The sequence below is a fragment of the Neofelis nebulosa genome, chromosome 12 (genome assembly GCF_028018385.1).
Source record: "Neofelis nebulosa isolate mNeoNeb1 chromosome 12, mNeoNeb1.pri, whole genome shotgun sequence".
NCBI classification, from domain to species: Eukaryota; Metazoa; Chordata; class Mammalia; order Carnivora; family Felidae; genus Neofelis; species Neofelis nebulosa.
In genome coordinates this window covers 55,150,628-55,166,133 of record NC_080793.1, presented here as the reverse complement: position 1 = coordinate 55,166,133, position 15,506 = coordinate 55,150,628, and the positions used below count along the sequence as shown (strand labels likewise).

Below are 15,506 nucleotides of genomic sequence, written 5' to 3'. Positions count from 1 at the left end.
GCAAGAAAGAAACATAGCACTGAATGAAAAGCAGACTTGACTTGAAGCGAGTCCTGCAGATTCGGGGGACCCAGGGAGGGGAGGTGAGTGTGATTTCAAACCCTGGAAAACAGGATTAATCCCACCCAGCCAGGCCTACAGCCAGGGCCAACATGTAGAAGGCCCTGCATTTAGTTTAAAGCCTTGCTGTAGCCATTTTGAAATTCTTGATTTTTTTTTTTTTTATTTTAGTTTCTTACCAGAGGCGGGGGAGGGGCAGAGAGAGAGAGAGAGGGAGACACAGAATCCGAAGCAGGCCCCAGGCGCTGAGCTGTCAGCACAGAGCCCCACGCGGGGCTCAAACCCACAAACCGTGAGATCATGACCTGAGCTGAAGTCGGAGGCTTAACGACTGAGCCACCCAGGTGCCCCTGAAATTCTTAATTTTTGAACGAGGGGTCCCACGTTGTCATTTTGCACGAAGTCCTGCACATCCGGTGGCTGGCCCGACTCACAGAACCCCCCAGGACTACTTTTTCCAGACATCGCAGTATGGTTTCCCATCCCTTCTCCATTGCCTCCTCTTTGGCTTTCTATCTTTCTTTCTTTCTTTCTTTTTCTTTTTTTCTCTTCCTCTGGGGGAGTCTTCAATTCTGACCCTCCATTTTGCCAATCCTCAGTAGCATGAGCTACATACACTTCCTGTCAGTTTCGCTGGCTGGCATACATTCTGTCCATACAGCTCTATCGCCCTGGGGCATAGGTCGCTAACAATCCATATTCAAATGCTTAGAAAACACGGTGGTGACTTTGTGAATAGACCAAAACCCTGTAGAATTTTGGAGTTAAAAGGAACCATGGTGATCTCATTTTATAGAGTAAATGTCGTCCTGGAGAGAGGAAGGAAATTTCCCAAGGCCACTTTGTTTATTAATATCAGGTTAGGGCCATGGCTAGTTCATTCTATAGCATCTATAAAAACGGGTTAATGTAGACAACTACAGTCCTCAAATAAAGTCCTCAAATAACTCCCAAACTCATGTGGACTCTTTCTTCCGTATTTTCTCAACTCTATACTCAACAATGACATTATTAAAAAAGGGGCTGAAAAGATCATCATTTTCTCCACACTACCCCCGGCAAATATTTTCATTTCCTCCCACACACAACTTTACCGGTGAAGATAATTTGGTAGTAAAAAAAACAGATGTAAGTCGCATGGCCTCTCCAAGGCTCCAGCCTACCTATCCATGCTGACAACCCGGTAACCCACGGAAAGGGGAAGAAGAATCCAGGGACTCAGAAAACCCACAAAGTAGATAATTAACACCAGCGAAATTAAGATTTGGCTACATCATGGTAGCTAAAGTACTAAGGGGCAGGATGAGACACAGTCCTGAAACTTTCCAACACGGGAGAATGGTTACAGAATTACCACAATTTCTTCAATCAGAAGGGACCCTCTTGTCAATGCTGACTTAATTGCCATAATTCAATTAACATGCTGCCACTAATTATATAAGCTTCTAGATGACAGTTCAACAGCAGCACCCTGAGAGTAAGCCAATTTTTTTTTTCATTTTTAAGTTAATCTTAAATTAATTATAAGTAAATTGCATTGATTTCTTTTTCATGGCTTGCCCTCAACTGTTTTGTTACCGAACGCTATCACATAATTTTAAAAACTCTAGATCTTATGCAAAAAAAGCATTTAGTGCCATGTGAAATAATTGTAGCACTCATAAATATAAGTTCCTTCCTTCCTTCCTTCCTTCCTTCCTTCCTTCCTTCCTTCCTTCCTTCCTTCTTCTTTCTAGATGATAGTTCTTTTCAAATGTTAAATGAGATAAATAGCAATCACATCAATTGGAAGAACTTTAATTTTCCAAATTCTCAGACCTAGAACCGTGTTCGGTACATGTCAGGAGCTCAAGAAATTTTTGTTAAATAATTACCAATATTAGTCACTGGAGGAGATGCTTTAGGCACGACACAAAAAGTCTGAGGAGGCATCAAAGCCCTGGTCCCTGATTTCAAAGAGAGGTAGACATTCTTTTAGGAGACAAAATGTAAATGCATGAACATTGCAAGTCATTCAAAAGCTACCTGAAATGGAGGATACTAAAGAGGAATGCATACCCTACAGTACAAAAATGGTAAAGCAGATTAGCTCTTCCACTGAGGATGATAAGAAAATGGGCTTTCAGTATGAATTATCATATCTGCATCCAAATCAGAGTTGACAAATGTAAATTACCTGCTATGAACCAATGGACAATGGATCCATCTCACCTGGAAACATTTCAACAAAGCAAAGGATGCCGTGCTAGGATTGGCCAGGTGCTAATTTGCACAGCAGCCCAGATTGGTTTTTGATACCTTTAGAGTTCACTTTCAACAAAAATACATGGTCTTTGCACCAAAACATACGCAGTCTTCCTATATTTTCATCTTTGCTTGAGTAAAAATGGAGATATGTCAGAATCTTTATAGTTGTTTAAGCCTCCAAAATAATTCACCACAGAAGAACTAGAATTACTATTTTTTTCTCAAAGTTTATTTGTCCCACTTTTCTACCTAATCAGAGTTGCTCTGATGCAGTTGCTACTCAATAATGTGAGAGAAAGTAAAAACAAAACAAGTACAGAAAAATTCATATTTCCACAAATATTATTAGATAAACAGGCTGGAATAGCTCAGTTAGTCAGAAAAACAAAAAAGACATTTTAAAATTCAGGTAGTCACCATCCCTTAAAATTTAGGTAGCTACCATGGGTTAAAAATGACACAAGAGACCTTGGCCTATGAAGATGAGGCTAACACTCAACCCTCTTCAAGTCAGCCATCTTTGTGGAAACTTGGCTGCCTCTTCCCCGGACGTGAGGCCTCCACCGTTTTTCAGGGAACGCTGAAAATTTATTATTAGCAATCATTGAACGCCTGCTCTTTCCCATAGGCCCTCATCTCCCTGAATGTCAACAGAGCCTATATGGATCACCACCGTATTTCAGGCCTGACATGTAGTATGCCTTCTATGAACATGGTTAGGGAGTAAGAAAAAGAAAGTAACACTCCCTTCTCATTCTGCCCACGTCCCTGCGTTAGTTGGAGGTCTCTTTCAAGTGCACGTGATAAACATCCAGCTTGAACTGCTTAAAAAAGGCAATAAGGCTTATGGGCCAACAGGTTCATAAAACCCAACCTCAGAAACCAGGCCTAGAGGCAATATTCAGTCACCAAGGGAAGATTTGGATGGACCCCGCATAATCGTGTGTCTGCACCTTGGGCTAATCACTTTGGTTACAAGGATATGATCCCAACACGGCCTAACCTGAGTCCGGTGACCACCTGTGTGGCTGAGGGGGTATAAAGTACTGTTTCCTGGCCACAGCATATTAGGAAGCAGGAAGAAGGGTGGGGAGAACATAGAATACGGAAAACAACGATGCTCACGGATTCTCCTAGTTTCTTTCAGCCATTGTGGACTCTCACCACAGTAGTGTTGGTATGAGCAGCTTTTATTGTATTTTGTTTATGTAAGAGTTAACATGGATTCCTGACAGCTCAAATTACCATTCTTATCACTATTGACTCTTTCCTGAGGAACAAGTATGCCCACAGGCCAATGACAGTATCACAATTTATTTCAAAGAGTGCTACCAATATAACCAGTTTTTACCGACTTGGAAAATAAGGCAAAAGCAAGCAAGCCACCACACAAGAAAGCAAGAAGGAAGGAAGACAGAGGGAGAAAGAAAGAAAGAAAGAAAGAAAGAAAGAAAGAAAGAAAGAAAGAAAGGGTGCTTCATTGCTCTTATACACGAAAGCACAGAGTGACCAGTAATATCTGATTCTTCTGGAACTCTGCAGCTCCCTGCTGCTTTGCTGTGTGTTTCTCCTGCTAAAGCTGCTCATGTAAATCAACCCTCCTTGTACAGAAATGTGTACAATAGGACAGATTTTTTTCTTTAAGAGTTATACTTTCGACCCTCATGTGGCTGCGCACGAAATATCAATTTTTTTCCCCCTTTTCACTTCGCATGTCGAGTTGGGCCTCTTCTCTGTTTACACAAAGACAGAAGACAAGTTTGAGGAAGGTAAAAGGGTCACTGGGCCCATTATCCTGGCCGTCTACGGTTTTCTCCTGCCATTTCCTCTCATCCGTCATTGTCCTCCCTAGAAACTCATCCGTATCCCTTGAGATTCAATGATTTTTTTTTTTCGTAGGTAATGCCCCTTTTAGGGAACCTATTTTAAGATCATTATGTTCTCTGCAAAGCAGTTTTGCCAGAACTTTCCTGTTGATCCCAGTTTTCTGTCTGCTCAGATTCTGTTTTCATTGTTCAGGCCACGCAGGGAGTATTTGCATTCTTTCTGATTGTGGGGAACTGTGCAGTAATCTTACACCATATGTATTTTTATATTGAAAGTCACAAGATCCTTATTTTGCATTCCTTAACCATGAGCCATCATCCACTTCCCATCCTTCACAGGGGCAACTGGGGCCTGTCTGCATCTCCACTGGAGATTTCCCAGAGAAGCCCCGGAATTTGGTTCTCCTATCTCTCATTTTGGCCTAGAGGGGTTTGTCCTTGTTGTTGTTGTTGTTGTTGTTGTTGTTGTTTTTAACTATGGCATAAACCCTTTTAATTTCTATTGTCCCCAACTGTCTGATTCCCAGGTACTTCATGCTCATGACACTGATGTCACAGTTGTTTTAGTGGAAAATAAGCACCGAGCTTTAGGCAATGAAGAAAAGTCCCCGTTAGGAAACAAATCAGAAATAGAAACACTTTTGCCCTAACATTTGCTCTGCTCACTTAATGAAGATGGGATGGGATTCATTGATTCTGAGGACAAAGGATTTTCAGTGCCTTCCATTCCTGTAATGCAGTATTTCCAGAAGATGGGACAGAAGTGTTCCATGGTCAAATAAGTTTGGGAAACAGCGCATCAGAATTCATAGAACACATTAGCGTAATAAAGGCTCTGTTCTGTTGGTTTCACATGAAATAAACCTATTTAACCTTGTTTAATTTAGCATTCCCTAAATGTATTTGAGCTTGAAACACTTGCCACAGTTTACCCAGAGGCAACCTGCAGAACAACATTCCTTTAACTATCCAATTAGAAGACAAAGAAATACAATCCTATTATCTTAAAACTGATGTGCTTTTTGTAGATATTAAAGACATGCATTTAATTTCCTTCCTATATCATTACTTCCCTGCATCTCTCAAAGATCTGAGCCATGAAGTTTATTGGCTCTGAGGCAGAGCTTCCAGAATGGGTTCTTGACATCGTGAATGAGATGGTAAGTTTGGAAGAGGGAAAGGATTTTATTCCTGTAGCTCCAAGTTGGCATATCTGGGGTGGACTTAAGCTTGGTAGACTGACTCCAGTTTACATAGGGGATGTCTAGGTAGGAAGAGGAAGTGGCGAAGAGAAGCCCATTCTTTCTAGAGCCAGCAGGATTCGGGGGACAGTGGAGGGTGAGCTCATCAGATCTGTTAGAGAAGAGAGAGTAGAGCTGGGTAAACATAGCATACTAAGGCCCCCGATTCCTTCCTAAAATACCTGGGGTTCAGCCTATGGTGTGCACACGCAGAGTATCTGGAATTACTTTTACTGTTCCACCTGCGGTTTCTCTATGGCGTGAGTGACATCCCCAATGTGTTCCCACATCTTTCTGAACCATGACTCAGAACGAGTCTTAAATTTATATGACAGTTTTGGGCTTGAATGAAAAATAGAGCCTTGTATTCGTAGTTGGAGAATCTTGCTAATCTCTAAATGACTTTAATGTCCTGGTCTTCATCTTGTACCCTGTCATCTTCACCGTTGTCATTTCCAGAGGCCAGATATAGATTGTTGTGTCTTTACAGTTTCCATACCCTCCTCTGTGTTCTCACGAGGGCTTATAATGACACAGTTTGTCGGATTATAAGTGAATTCATGCTTGTTTTCTCCTGGAGAATGCAAACCCGTTGAGAGTTTTGTGTTTGTTACTGTATCTCCACACTCAATGGTGTGGGCATTTAATAGACGTGTGTTAACTGACTAAACTGGATATCTTATGATTCCTTAAAAGCAGGAGCAAGAGAAATTTACTTTCCATGTTTAGAGGTCTTTATATTTTCCCGTCCCAGCTGGTTTGTCAAGCCTGCTAGAAGTCATAGAACTTCTCCCTTCCCTTCACCATCCTTCTGGCTGAAGGGATGCCTGGGTATTTCAGGGAGGGCCTGGGAGAAAAATCAGAAATAAGTTTTCCTTTTGCTCTGACCATGTTGATATATGCCCCGTCTTGGGAGCCTCTAAGGCTCCTGAAGATACAAAACCCTCAGGTTGCAAAATGGGGCTGGATTTTCCCTGGGCCTCACGGCCCTGGAGCCATGCTGAAACCCAGCAGGAATGGGAACGAGGCTCCCACCTTCCTGCGTGTGCTTTTCCCACAAAAGCCATGAGAGATGAGTGTATTCGTAGCTATCCCTATAAAGATTCCTCCTGGATCCCGTTTGGGTGTACGCACTAAAGGGAAGTGTTCTCTCGACTCCCAGCTTACAGGCTCTGTGTCTGTGTGCGGTTATTACACCTGTGGCTCTCCTGTTCCTAATCTCATCATGCTGAATTGTAAGTGCTGGTTGACTTCTCTGTTTCTTCCACGGGCCTGAAAGCTCCATGGAGACAAAGATACTATCTATTTTGCATACTCTTGTATTGTCTTTATCTACCATTATACCTGGCATATGATAATAGTGGTAATTATAGCCATTGTGATAATAATAATAGACAGGGTGAACACTCATGTAGTGCTTTCTCTGAACCAGACATTCTTCTTCTTCTTCTTCTTCTTTTTTTTTTTTTTTAAGAGTTTATTTTAAAGTAATCTCTACACCCAAGACGGGGCTCAAACCCACAACCCTGAGATCAAGGCTTGCACGTTCCACTGATTGACCCAGCCAGGCACCCCTGACCCAGACACTCTTCTAAGTGCTTTACTATAGTAGCTCATTCAGTGCTCACAAAACCCTTTGAAGTAGGCACTATTATCACTTGCATCTTACAGATGGATAAACTGAGGCACAAAGAGGTTCAGTAACTTGTCCAAGGTCACCTAGGAAGCAGCTAGGGAAGCTGGATTTTAAATACAGGAGTCTGGCTCCGAAGCTCATGTGCTTAACTACTAGACAACACTCCATGACTCTGCAGTAGACAACTCTATATGGTTCCTCTGGGCAATGGGCTCATTCTTAGAAGCAGATAGGGTCAGACGGGGCTAAGAAAGAACTTCTGGGGGGTGCTGAGGGGACTGTCGGCACGACAGGGAGCAGGGAGCCCAAGTTTATGGATGGGACAGGGAATGTGAACAGGATGTAGAGAAGGGTAATCAAAGAGTGGATGTTTGGAGAACCAGGAGAAGAGGGGGGCCACACGTAGAAGCTGGGGTAAGTGGGAAATTCGGCAGAGATACGTCAATGGGAACTTTCAGATATATTTCTATGTGAGGCAGTCTCTAGAGTCCTACACCAGCTGTTCTAGAAAACCTCCGGTAAAAATCCACATGATTTTTAAACATGGCTTCCTTTAAGTGAGACACCTTACGAAGACTGGGCTACATGGCATTCCAGAAGTGATTTAGGGTTTGTGAGTAGTTTGTGAGAGCATCGTTGCAGCCTCAACCTCAACCGTGGCTTTGGATCTTTTGGGGGAAGAATGAGGAGAAATGGCTGTCGCGGTAGCTTGAGACCAGCTGTATCTAGGATTTCTGATCAAGTTCCCTCCCGTTTGGGAGTTTGGGACAAATTAAAAAGACTAGGAAAAAGAAAGAAGGAAAGAAAGGATGAGATGGTGAGTGAGTAAGAATAAGAGAAAGTGAGAGAGGATGTAGAAAAGGCCGCTTCTTTGATTTGTATGGTGTGATTTCTGAAATTGTTCCAGCCTCTACATAAATCTACGGGATTTATGTGCCTTCATTCGTCACACCTTCTTTTGAAATGGAATGTTCTGCCTTGGAACCTTTGAACGTTGACATCCAAATACAATATATTCTTTTAAAATCACCTCTGGATAAAGACAACTCTGTTGAGGTAATTCCCCCAGATTGTAGGTGGAGTCTGTTTGGTCCTCAGATCTTGATGGGAATATGCTGAAAATAGGACCTCTCTTCAGAGAACAGAAGAGTTCTAGTATGATTAGAATCCCAGTTGCAGACACCCTGGGCCAGGAACCAGTGCAGGAGAAAGAAAGAAAAAGAAAGAAAGAAAGAAAGAAAGAAAGAAAGAAAGAAAGAAAGAAAGAAAGAAAAGAGGAAGGAAGGAAGGAAGGAAGGAAGGAAGGAAGGAAGGAAGGAAGGAAGGAAGAAAAGAAAGAAAGAAAGAAAAAGAAAGAAGGAAAGAGTCCCTTGTCTTTGATGAACAACAAGGAGCAGTGCCATCTAGTGGCAGCTCATGTTTATCTTGGAGTGGGCTTGACCATGACCCTGCAAAAGCTCTTTCCTTGCTCCTTATCAAACTGGGAAACACCTTTCTGGTGGCCACAGGACCTGAAATCAAACAGCAGCCCTTGAGTGAAGACACAAGTGTGTCAAAGCTGCTGCCGATCGGAGGCTGAATCCCAGGCACGTTTTGTTTTGTTTTTGTTTTTTGGGTGTTTCCTTTTGTGCTTGTTGTTGACTTTTGAATGCCGGGAAGTCTACACAAACAACGGAGAACAAAGGTTGTATTCCCAGGAAAGGACAGAAGGGAAGGGCAGTACTGTGATCCTCGTCAGGGTTCACACTACAGACACGTCATCTTATCTGACCCTCATATTCTCCCTGTTCTGCTAATGAACCAAGGTGCAAAGAGGTCAAGTCCAAAGTCAAACTGGGAGAAGCAGCAGAGGGGTGGAATTTGAATCCAGGTGCTGTTTAGCAAAGCTTTCTCTCTGATTCAGCATCTGTGGGAATTCTCCTCTGCCAGTTGCTGCCTGGAAGGCCCACATTTCCAGGCCCTGCCATAGACCCTCCGCCTTTTGGGGTGATGTGACTGGGATAAGAACATGTCAGAGGAGATCGGGCCACTGGAAGGACCTAGCAGATGAGCTGTAGAAGGACAAAAAGCCCACACATCATCTCTCAAAACTCAGATCCTTGGGTGAAGTTGCTGGTGGGTAAGTGTTCTCTTTCTGCAAAGTCACCACCGGCTGCTACATTTGGGGACACTACTGATCCAATGAGTTGAGCCTCAAGACCTCCCACCTACCCCCACAATGATGCAGAAGGCAATAGCTCCAACCATCCTTCCTGCCCAGCCCTGCTCCCTGGAAGGGATTCCATCCATGGCTGTAATAAATCATTTCCCATGCAGGAGTGTGGTTTTATTGCACAAAAAAACCCCCAAAACTGCATTTTTTTTTTATAATTAGGGAATAGACAGATGTTGATTTTTTAATACTATTCACTTTACTACAAATTCACCTCAGGCTCTTCAATTTGATTGGAAAAATAAATGTGAATTTCTTCTATTTATGAAAGATCGCTGAAATATAAACATAGAAGATATTGGAACATAAATTCTCTTCAATTCCACAGATTAATGGTGGAGAGGAAAACGATACTCTGCCTTACTACACTGGACAGAGAAAGAAAGAGACAATTAGCTAAAGCCCTAGCTTCTGGTAATGAAGCAAGCATATCTAGGCCTGAATTTTTTTGTTGTTTATTTTTGAGAGAGAAAGAGAAACACACACGTGCACGAGCAGGGGAGGGGCAGAGAGAGGGAGGTGAGGATGGGAAGCTGGCCCTGAGCTGACAGCAAAGAGCCTGATGCAGGGCTCGAACTCACGAACCATGAGATGATGCCCTGAGCCGAAGTCGGACACTTAACCGACTGAGCCACCCAAGAGCCCCTAGTTCTGAATTTTAATTTAGTTAATTACAGTTACATAGGTACATTTTTTTTGTTTGAGCAAACTCTAATAGACCACTATAGCTACACCAACATGAGTGACAAAGTAATAAGTCATACAGAGAATTAAGACTTCCTCTGGCTATTTTTGTTGACTCCCAAGATGAGAAGAAAAAGAAGGTTTCTTGAATTTTCAATTGGTAACTGACCTTATAATCTGTAGAAACAAATTTAGGGGGTAACGATGCCACTGATTGGTGAAAACCATTGCTGACAAAGCCCTGCACTCAACAAGAATTCTGTTAGTATTCTAATATCTCATCATTAATGTTAAAAAAAAAATTGTTAAGGAATCCAGTTGCCAGTGGCTTAGCTTTGTCCCGAAATGCTTTATAACTGACATGGTGGAGAGACAACTTTTGAAAGATTATATCGGAGTCACCTAATGCTTACCAGCCAGTATTGGCTTTGGTATAAAACATAGACAATGTAAGCATGGCAACAATAATGGAGTCTGTGGACATCTTTGTAAAATGCTTTTTTAAAAAGTGAAAAGCAGGGCACCTGAATGGCTCAGTCAGGTAAGCATCCGACTTCACCTCAAATTATGATCTCACGGCTCATGGGTTCAAGCCCCACATTGGGCTCTGTGCTGACAGCTCAGAGCCTGGAGCCTGCTTCGGATTCTGTGTCTCCCTCTCTCTCCACCCCTCACCAACTTGCCCTCTGTCTCTGTCTCTCAAAAAAAAATAAAACATTAAAAAAAAGTTAAAAGAAGTTATTGTCTCAGAGTTAATGTAACTAAACATTAGAATTAATTGCCTCTGACAATTCAGGCTTTAGCACTTCTGCAAACCAACTTGATACAGAGTTAGTTTTAGAACAAAAGCCCCAAATAGTTAAGCATCAGTAAGAAAAACAGATAGGGAACCTAGTGTCAATAAACTCTTTGTGTTTTTTTTGTTTTTTGTTTTTTTCATTTTCATTATTAGTATTTTTTTTTAATTTATTTATTTATTTTTTAATATATGAAATTTACTGTCAAATTGGTTTCCATACAACACCCAGTGCTCATCCCAAAAGGTGCCCTCCTCAATACCCATCACCCACCCTGCCCTCCCTCCCACCCCCCATCAACCCTCAGTTTGTTCTCAGTTAATAAACTCTTTGTTGATGAAAACAACCCTTGATTTTTAGGACCCACGGTCACGGTAACCATGTGAAAAGGGAGTGAACCAGAATGGCAAACTTAGATGGGATATGGTCACTCAATAGATCTGACTTGTGCCACCTCTGGTTTAGAGTCCACTCTGTCATTTTTTGAAACTTCTGAAACCTATGGTGAGGAGCCCTTTTTCTGATGGAAATCTCTTTCTAGAACTTCTACCAATGGACACTGGATGGGGGAGGAAGGCACCATGCAGCCTTGGAGTAGGAAGAATAAACCCTATCTCTTGTATCCTTGTTAGGTGCCAATGTTGCTGTTCTGTTATGAACATTTATACTGTTTTTTTTGTGGGGTTCTTTGTACATTATTCTTTTCATTCTTCCATTAACCTCCCCCCTCCCTGCTTTTTCAATTCTGAGAGCTTAGGTAACTTGCCCACGTTCAGGTGGATTTCTGCTGGCAAAGTCATCGAGAGCAGAAGCCCCCTTTCTGGCAGAGACAGAAGAGAGACAACATGAAGTGCTCTTTGTTCAAGCAGGTGCTTTGACTGTGTCCCTAAGCTCCAAGTTGGGTCCAGACTAATTGTCATATTCCGACCACTGTCCCCAACCCCGACTTTTTTTTTTTTTTTTTTTAATCTTTCACAAAGCAGTAAAGGTGTTAATAGTTTGGGAACTGAACACATGAGTTTGTGGAAGTAGACGGCCACCGAATGGTATACTCCAGTAATGCAATGAAAAAAAACTTTTCAGGGAGGTAACCCAGGTGGCTTCTGGGCAGCCAATTCTCTCGCTTTGGGACTGACCTCAAGACAAGGGAAGGGCTCTCCGGGCTCCATCCCCACGGACATAGCTGATTGGTCCAGTGTTGGACATCTGACCCAAGCAAAGCCAATCAAATCCTTCTCTAAGATTTTTGGAACAGTGGCGAAAGGGCCGTTTTGCAGGCAAAGACACTGTAAGATAGAAAGAGCAGGAATTGCTGCTGGCTGCCATGTTTCCAGCCATGTAATAGTTTGAGAAGACAAAGGCAAAATTCGGGAAGGAATGTGGGATGAGACGGAGTGTGTCCCGATCACTTTTCAATAACGTGATTTCGATTATTCTGAAGCTCCCTCGTGTCCATGCCTGGGTACATCTCTTTCTTTCAATCTGTACTTGTTGAGTCTCTGTCACTTGCAACCACTGAGCTCTGACCGACGCAATCTCCTTCCAATGATTGCTTTCTTGGTCTCCTGATAAAATACATATAACCTTGTACTGGCTTATTCCGTAGGCTGTCTTCGACTAAAGACCAATTGCAATTCGTCTGTCTTCTTAGAAGCATTATTCATGCCAGCCAGCTGAGAAGGCCTTGCAGACTTGAGGCAGAGCCCAGGCTAGGCCCTCTGGGGAGGGGAGGCAGGACTTGGGAGGAATAGGGGAGGGGGGTGGGAGATTAGGGAATAAGTCGCAGGAAGAAGACACCTCAGAGTAGAAAACAGTCTTGCAAGCGAGTCTGGGAGGAAACAAAAAACACATTTGTCTCGCTGCATGATATTCTGAGGCCCATCTTTTTGAACACGTAATCAAACGGAAATCGCTCTTGTTTGGAAGCGGGGGTGATTTTTATTGCAATTTTTTAGAATATCGTTTGTAAGGAATCGCTGACTCTGAAAGAACTTAGGAGATTCTGTGCCTACCCTCAGCACCTATTTTCATCCGAATTTTTCTTAGTACTATATAAATAACAAACATGAGTTTTGCTAAGCCAGTGGTGAAACAGGGGCGAGAGCCATTAGGAAGCCCCTTCGAGTGATCCCTTATTTAAAACATGGTGGGTTATAATTTTAGAGCAGTAAACCTCATTATAACATACTTATATTTGACATTTTTAGGCTGTATTGTTCATGTTTTTAAGTCCTGGAGAAAGGCCCATTAAAGCCGTGTTACTCACATTAATTCAACATTTAGCCGTTTATAATACAAACCCCAGTCTTTTGGAAAATGTCATTTAAAAAGTTTCACCATATATGGACATTATTTATTGCTTGAGCCCCATTGTCTACTTATAATATGCCCTTTATCAGACCCAAATGCCCACTTCAGAGAATTTCGTTTTGAACAACTGGCTTCTTACATTATCCAATGATGCAGGAAAGTTAAATTACAGCCAGTTCATATCATAGAAACAAAATGTTTCCTGCAATTACAGATAAGGGACAGTTCATTTTCTCTCTGTCATCCTGAAAAAAAACCTCCTGACAACAATTCATGCCTGGTTAAACAGGATTTCCACATCTACTGCTGACATCTTTCCAAATAATTCAGGCTTGTTATTACCATACAGTCCTGGCAAGGCTCAAAAGCAAGCAGACTTGACGAGTCTGCTCAAAGCAGAGCTTAAGTAGTTGTAATTAATAATAATTACATGCCCACTACACTCCAGTTTTATCATATTATCCGTCAGTGCAAATAAAAAAAACCACACACAACACGCTTGAAACAGGATTAGTGCATTCATAAAGCCACCCCGCGTACGCCCTCTCTCTAAAGTTTAAAATGTTTGCAGTGGTTTCTGTTTTATGGATTTCCATCATTCTGCGTCTGGTTGCAAAATGTTAGCTGGATGCGGGACAACCTGGGGCCAGGGCTGTTCTCCTTCAAAAGCCTTCACCCCTCCTGCCGTGACTCGGATTCGAACCGAGGTTGCTGCGGCCACAACGCAGAGTACTAACCACTATACGATCACGGCGAGCTACAGGAGAGCTGGGTACTCAGCCTCCTTCAAGAGCTACTGCACTATTAAAATTTGTGGAAACACTGCCATCTATTGCCTAAATATGCACATTCTCTGAACGCTGGGAAAGGGGAGCCGTGTCTCTGTAACCTGTCATGATGTAGAGGAGTGGTAACCGAGTGCCAGAACATGCAACCAACATTGGGAAAATTGTAGAAGGTAAGACTCACTGTCCTGCTGAAAATAACAGGACTGAGAGAAGCCGGTCTGTTGGATCACGCTTTCTACTTTTAGCCAATAACGGATATGGATTTCTCACCCCCAGCTGCCACCCCACCAATCATGTCGCCCCAAGTGGCATACGAATCGGAGTCTCTTTTGTGGTTTCTCCACCACCAGTCTGAAAGCCAAGTGCTTGGGCAGCACAGTCGTAAAAAATACGGCACCAACAAAATGGTCCGAGGACTGGGGACAATCAGAAATACTTGTTTTTCCTATTAGAGGAAGCCAGGATGACTATACTTCGACTGATCAATGTCAAACTCATTGATCCCTAAAAGCTAATTTTCCCCCTGAATATATAGGTTTTAAACCTCCAGTAATCTGAAGGAAAATAATCCTTAGCAATTTACCACACAAAGAAACTGGAGTGTTCCATGCTAAGTAAGTTTCAAGGGGAAATTTTTTATAAATTTCCTTATTATAATAATTCAAGGAGTCTGCACAAGATATTTCAAGGGCTGAAAACCTTAAAAGAAAGCACACAGAGAAACCTATTTCTAATCGCCGGATTATTATCAGCATGTCCCCTTGAAGCCCTCTAAACAGAGAGAACCCCGGGTGCAGTGGGGGCTAGCCGGCACGGCGTATTGGTGACAAGAACCTCATTCATCTGCTGAGTGGGTGCGAAAGTTCCTGTGATTCTGGAAGGAGGGTATTTCTGAAGAGGAAAGCTTGAGAGGCACATGGTCACTAGCCCCTCCCCTCTGATCATCTCTAGCCCCTTCCGTCTTCTTTCGAATTCTCCCAAACCCATTTTCCTTCCATGCTCCCAAGGAAGAGTACTACCCCAAGTTCCTGAGCCCCACGCATCTGTGGAGGACCCAAGGCCAAGTGCTCTCTGGCCATGCCAGGAGCAGATGGGTGAATCTGGTAAGAGGTCACTCATGGCAAGCTGGTGGGGGGGGGGGGGGCAAAGCAAATCTCCTGGTTGGCAAAGAGCAGTTTCCCAAAGTATCATCAGGTGTTTACCACACTTAACAATTTTTGCTATGTACCAAGTAAGCAATAAGGGAGATATTTTGAAGAAATCAACTCACAGGGTACAAACTGTAGAAGCTGATTGCCCAGATTCTAATTGTGGCTCTGTCCCTTACTAACTGAGGACCCGAGGCTGTTTATCTGACCTCTGTGTCTCAATTTTCTCCTCTGGAAAATGGAGTTAATAATAGTACCTATTTCACAGGATTGTCATGAGGATTAAATAGGTTATTACATGCCAAAGAAACTTAAGGCTGTCAGCACTCTAGAAATCTTAGTTATATTATTATTTAAATAAAAATTGGGGGGAGGAAAATTTTTAACATTCCATGTATTCAAAATACACAGTATCACATTCCATAAATAGAGGTCATTGTGAAATAAAATGTAATGATGAAACAGTAGAATTAAAATTCTAGCCAGGTAACTCTGAGCGCTGAGCCCCAGCTCTGTTCCCTGTTAAAAAAAAAGGCGAGTCACAGAACAGAGTTGTT

At 42.5% G+C, this 15,506-nt stretch overlaps 1 protein-coding gene and 1 non-coding gene across 9 annotated transcripts in view; both read right to left on the bottom strand.

Moving 5' to 3' along the window:
- The window catches only part of NFIB (nuclear factor I B), a 458,972-nt gene that overhangs the window by 340,010 nt on the left and 103,456 nt on the right, over positions 1–15,506 (bottom strand). The gene's annotated exons all lie outside the window — the stretch shown is intronic.
- TRNAH-GUG (transfer RNA histidin (anticodon GUG)) lies at positions 13,696–13,767 on the bottom strand. The gene has a single exon. It is a non-coding gene; the product is annotated as a tRNA-His (tRNA).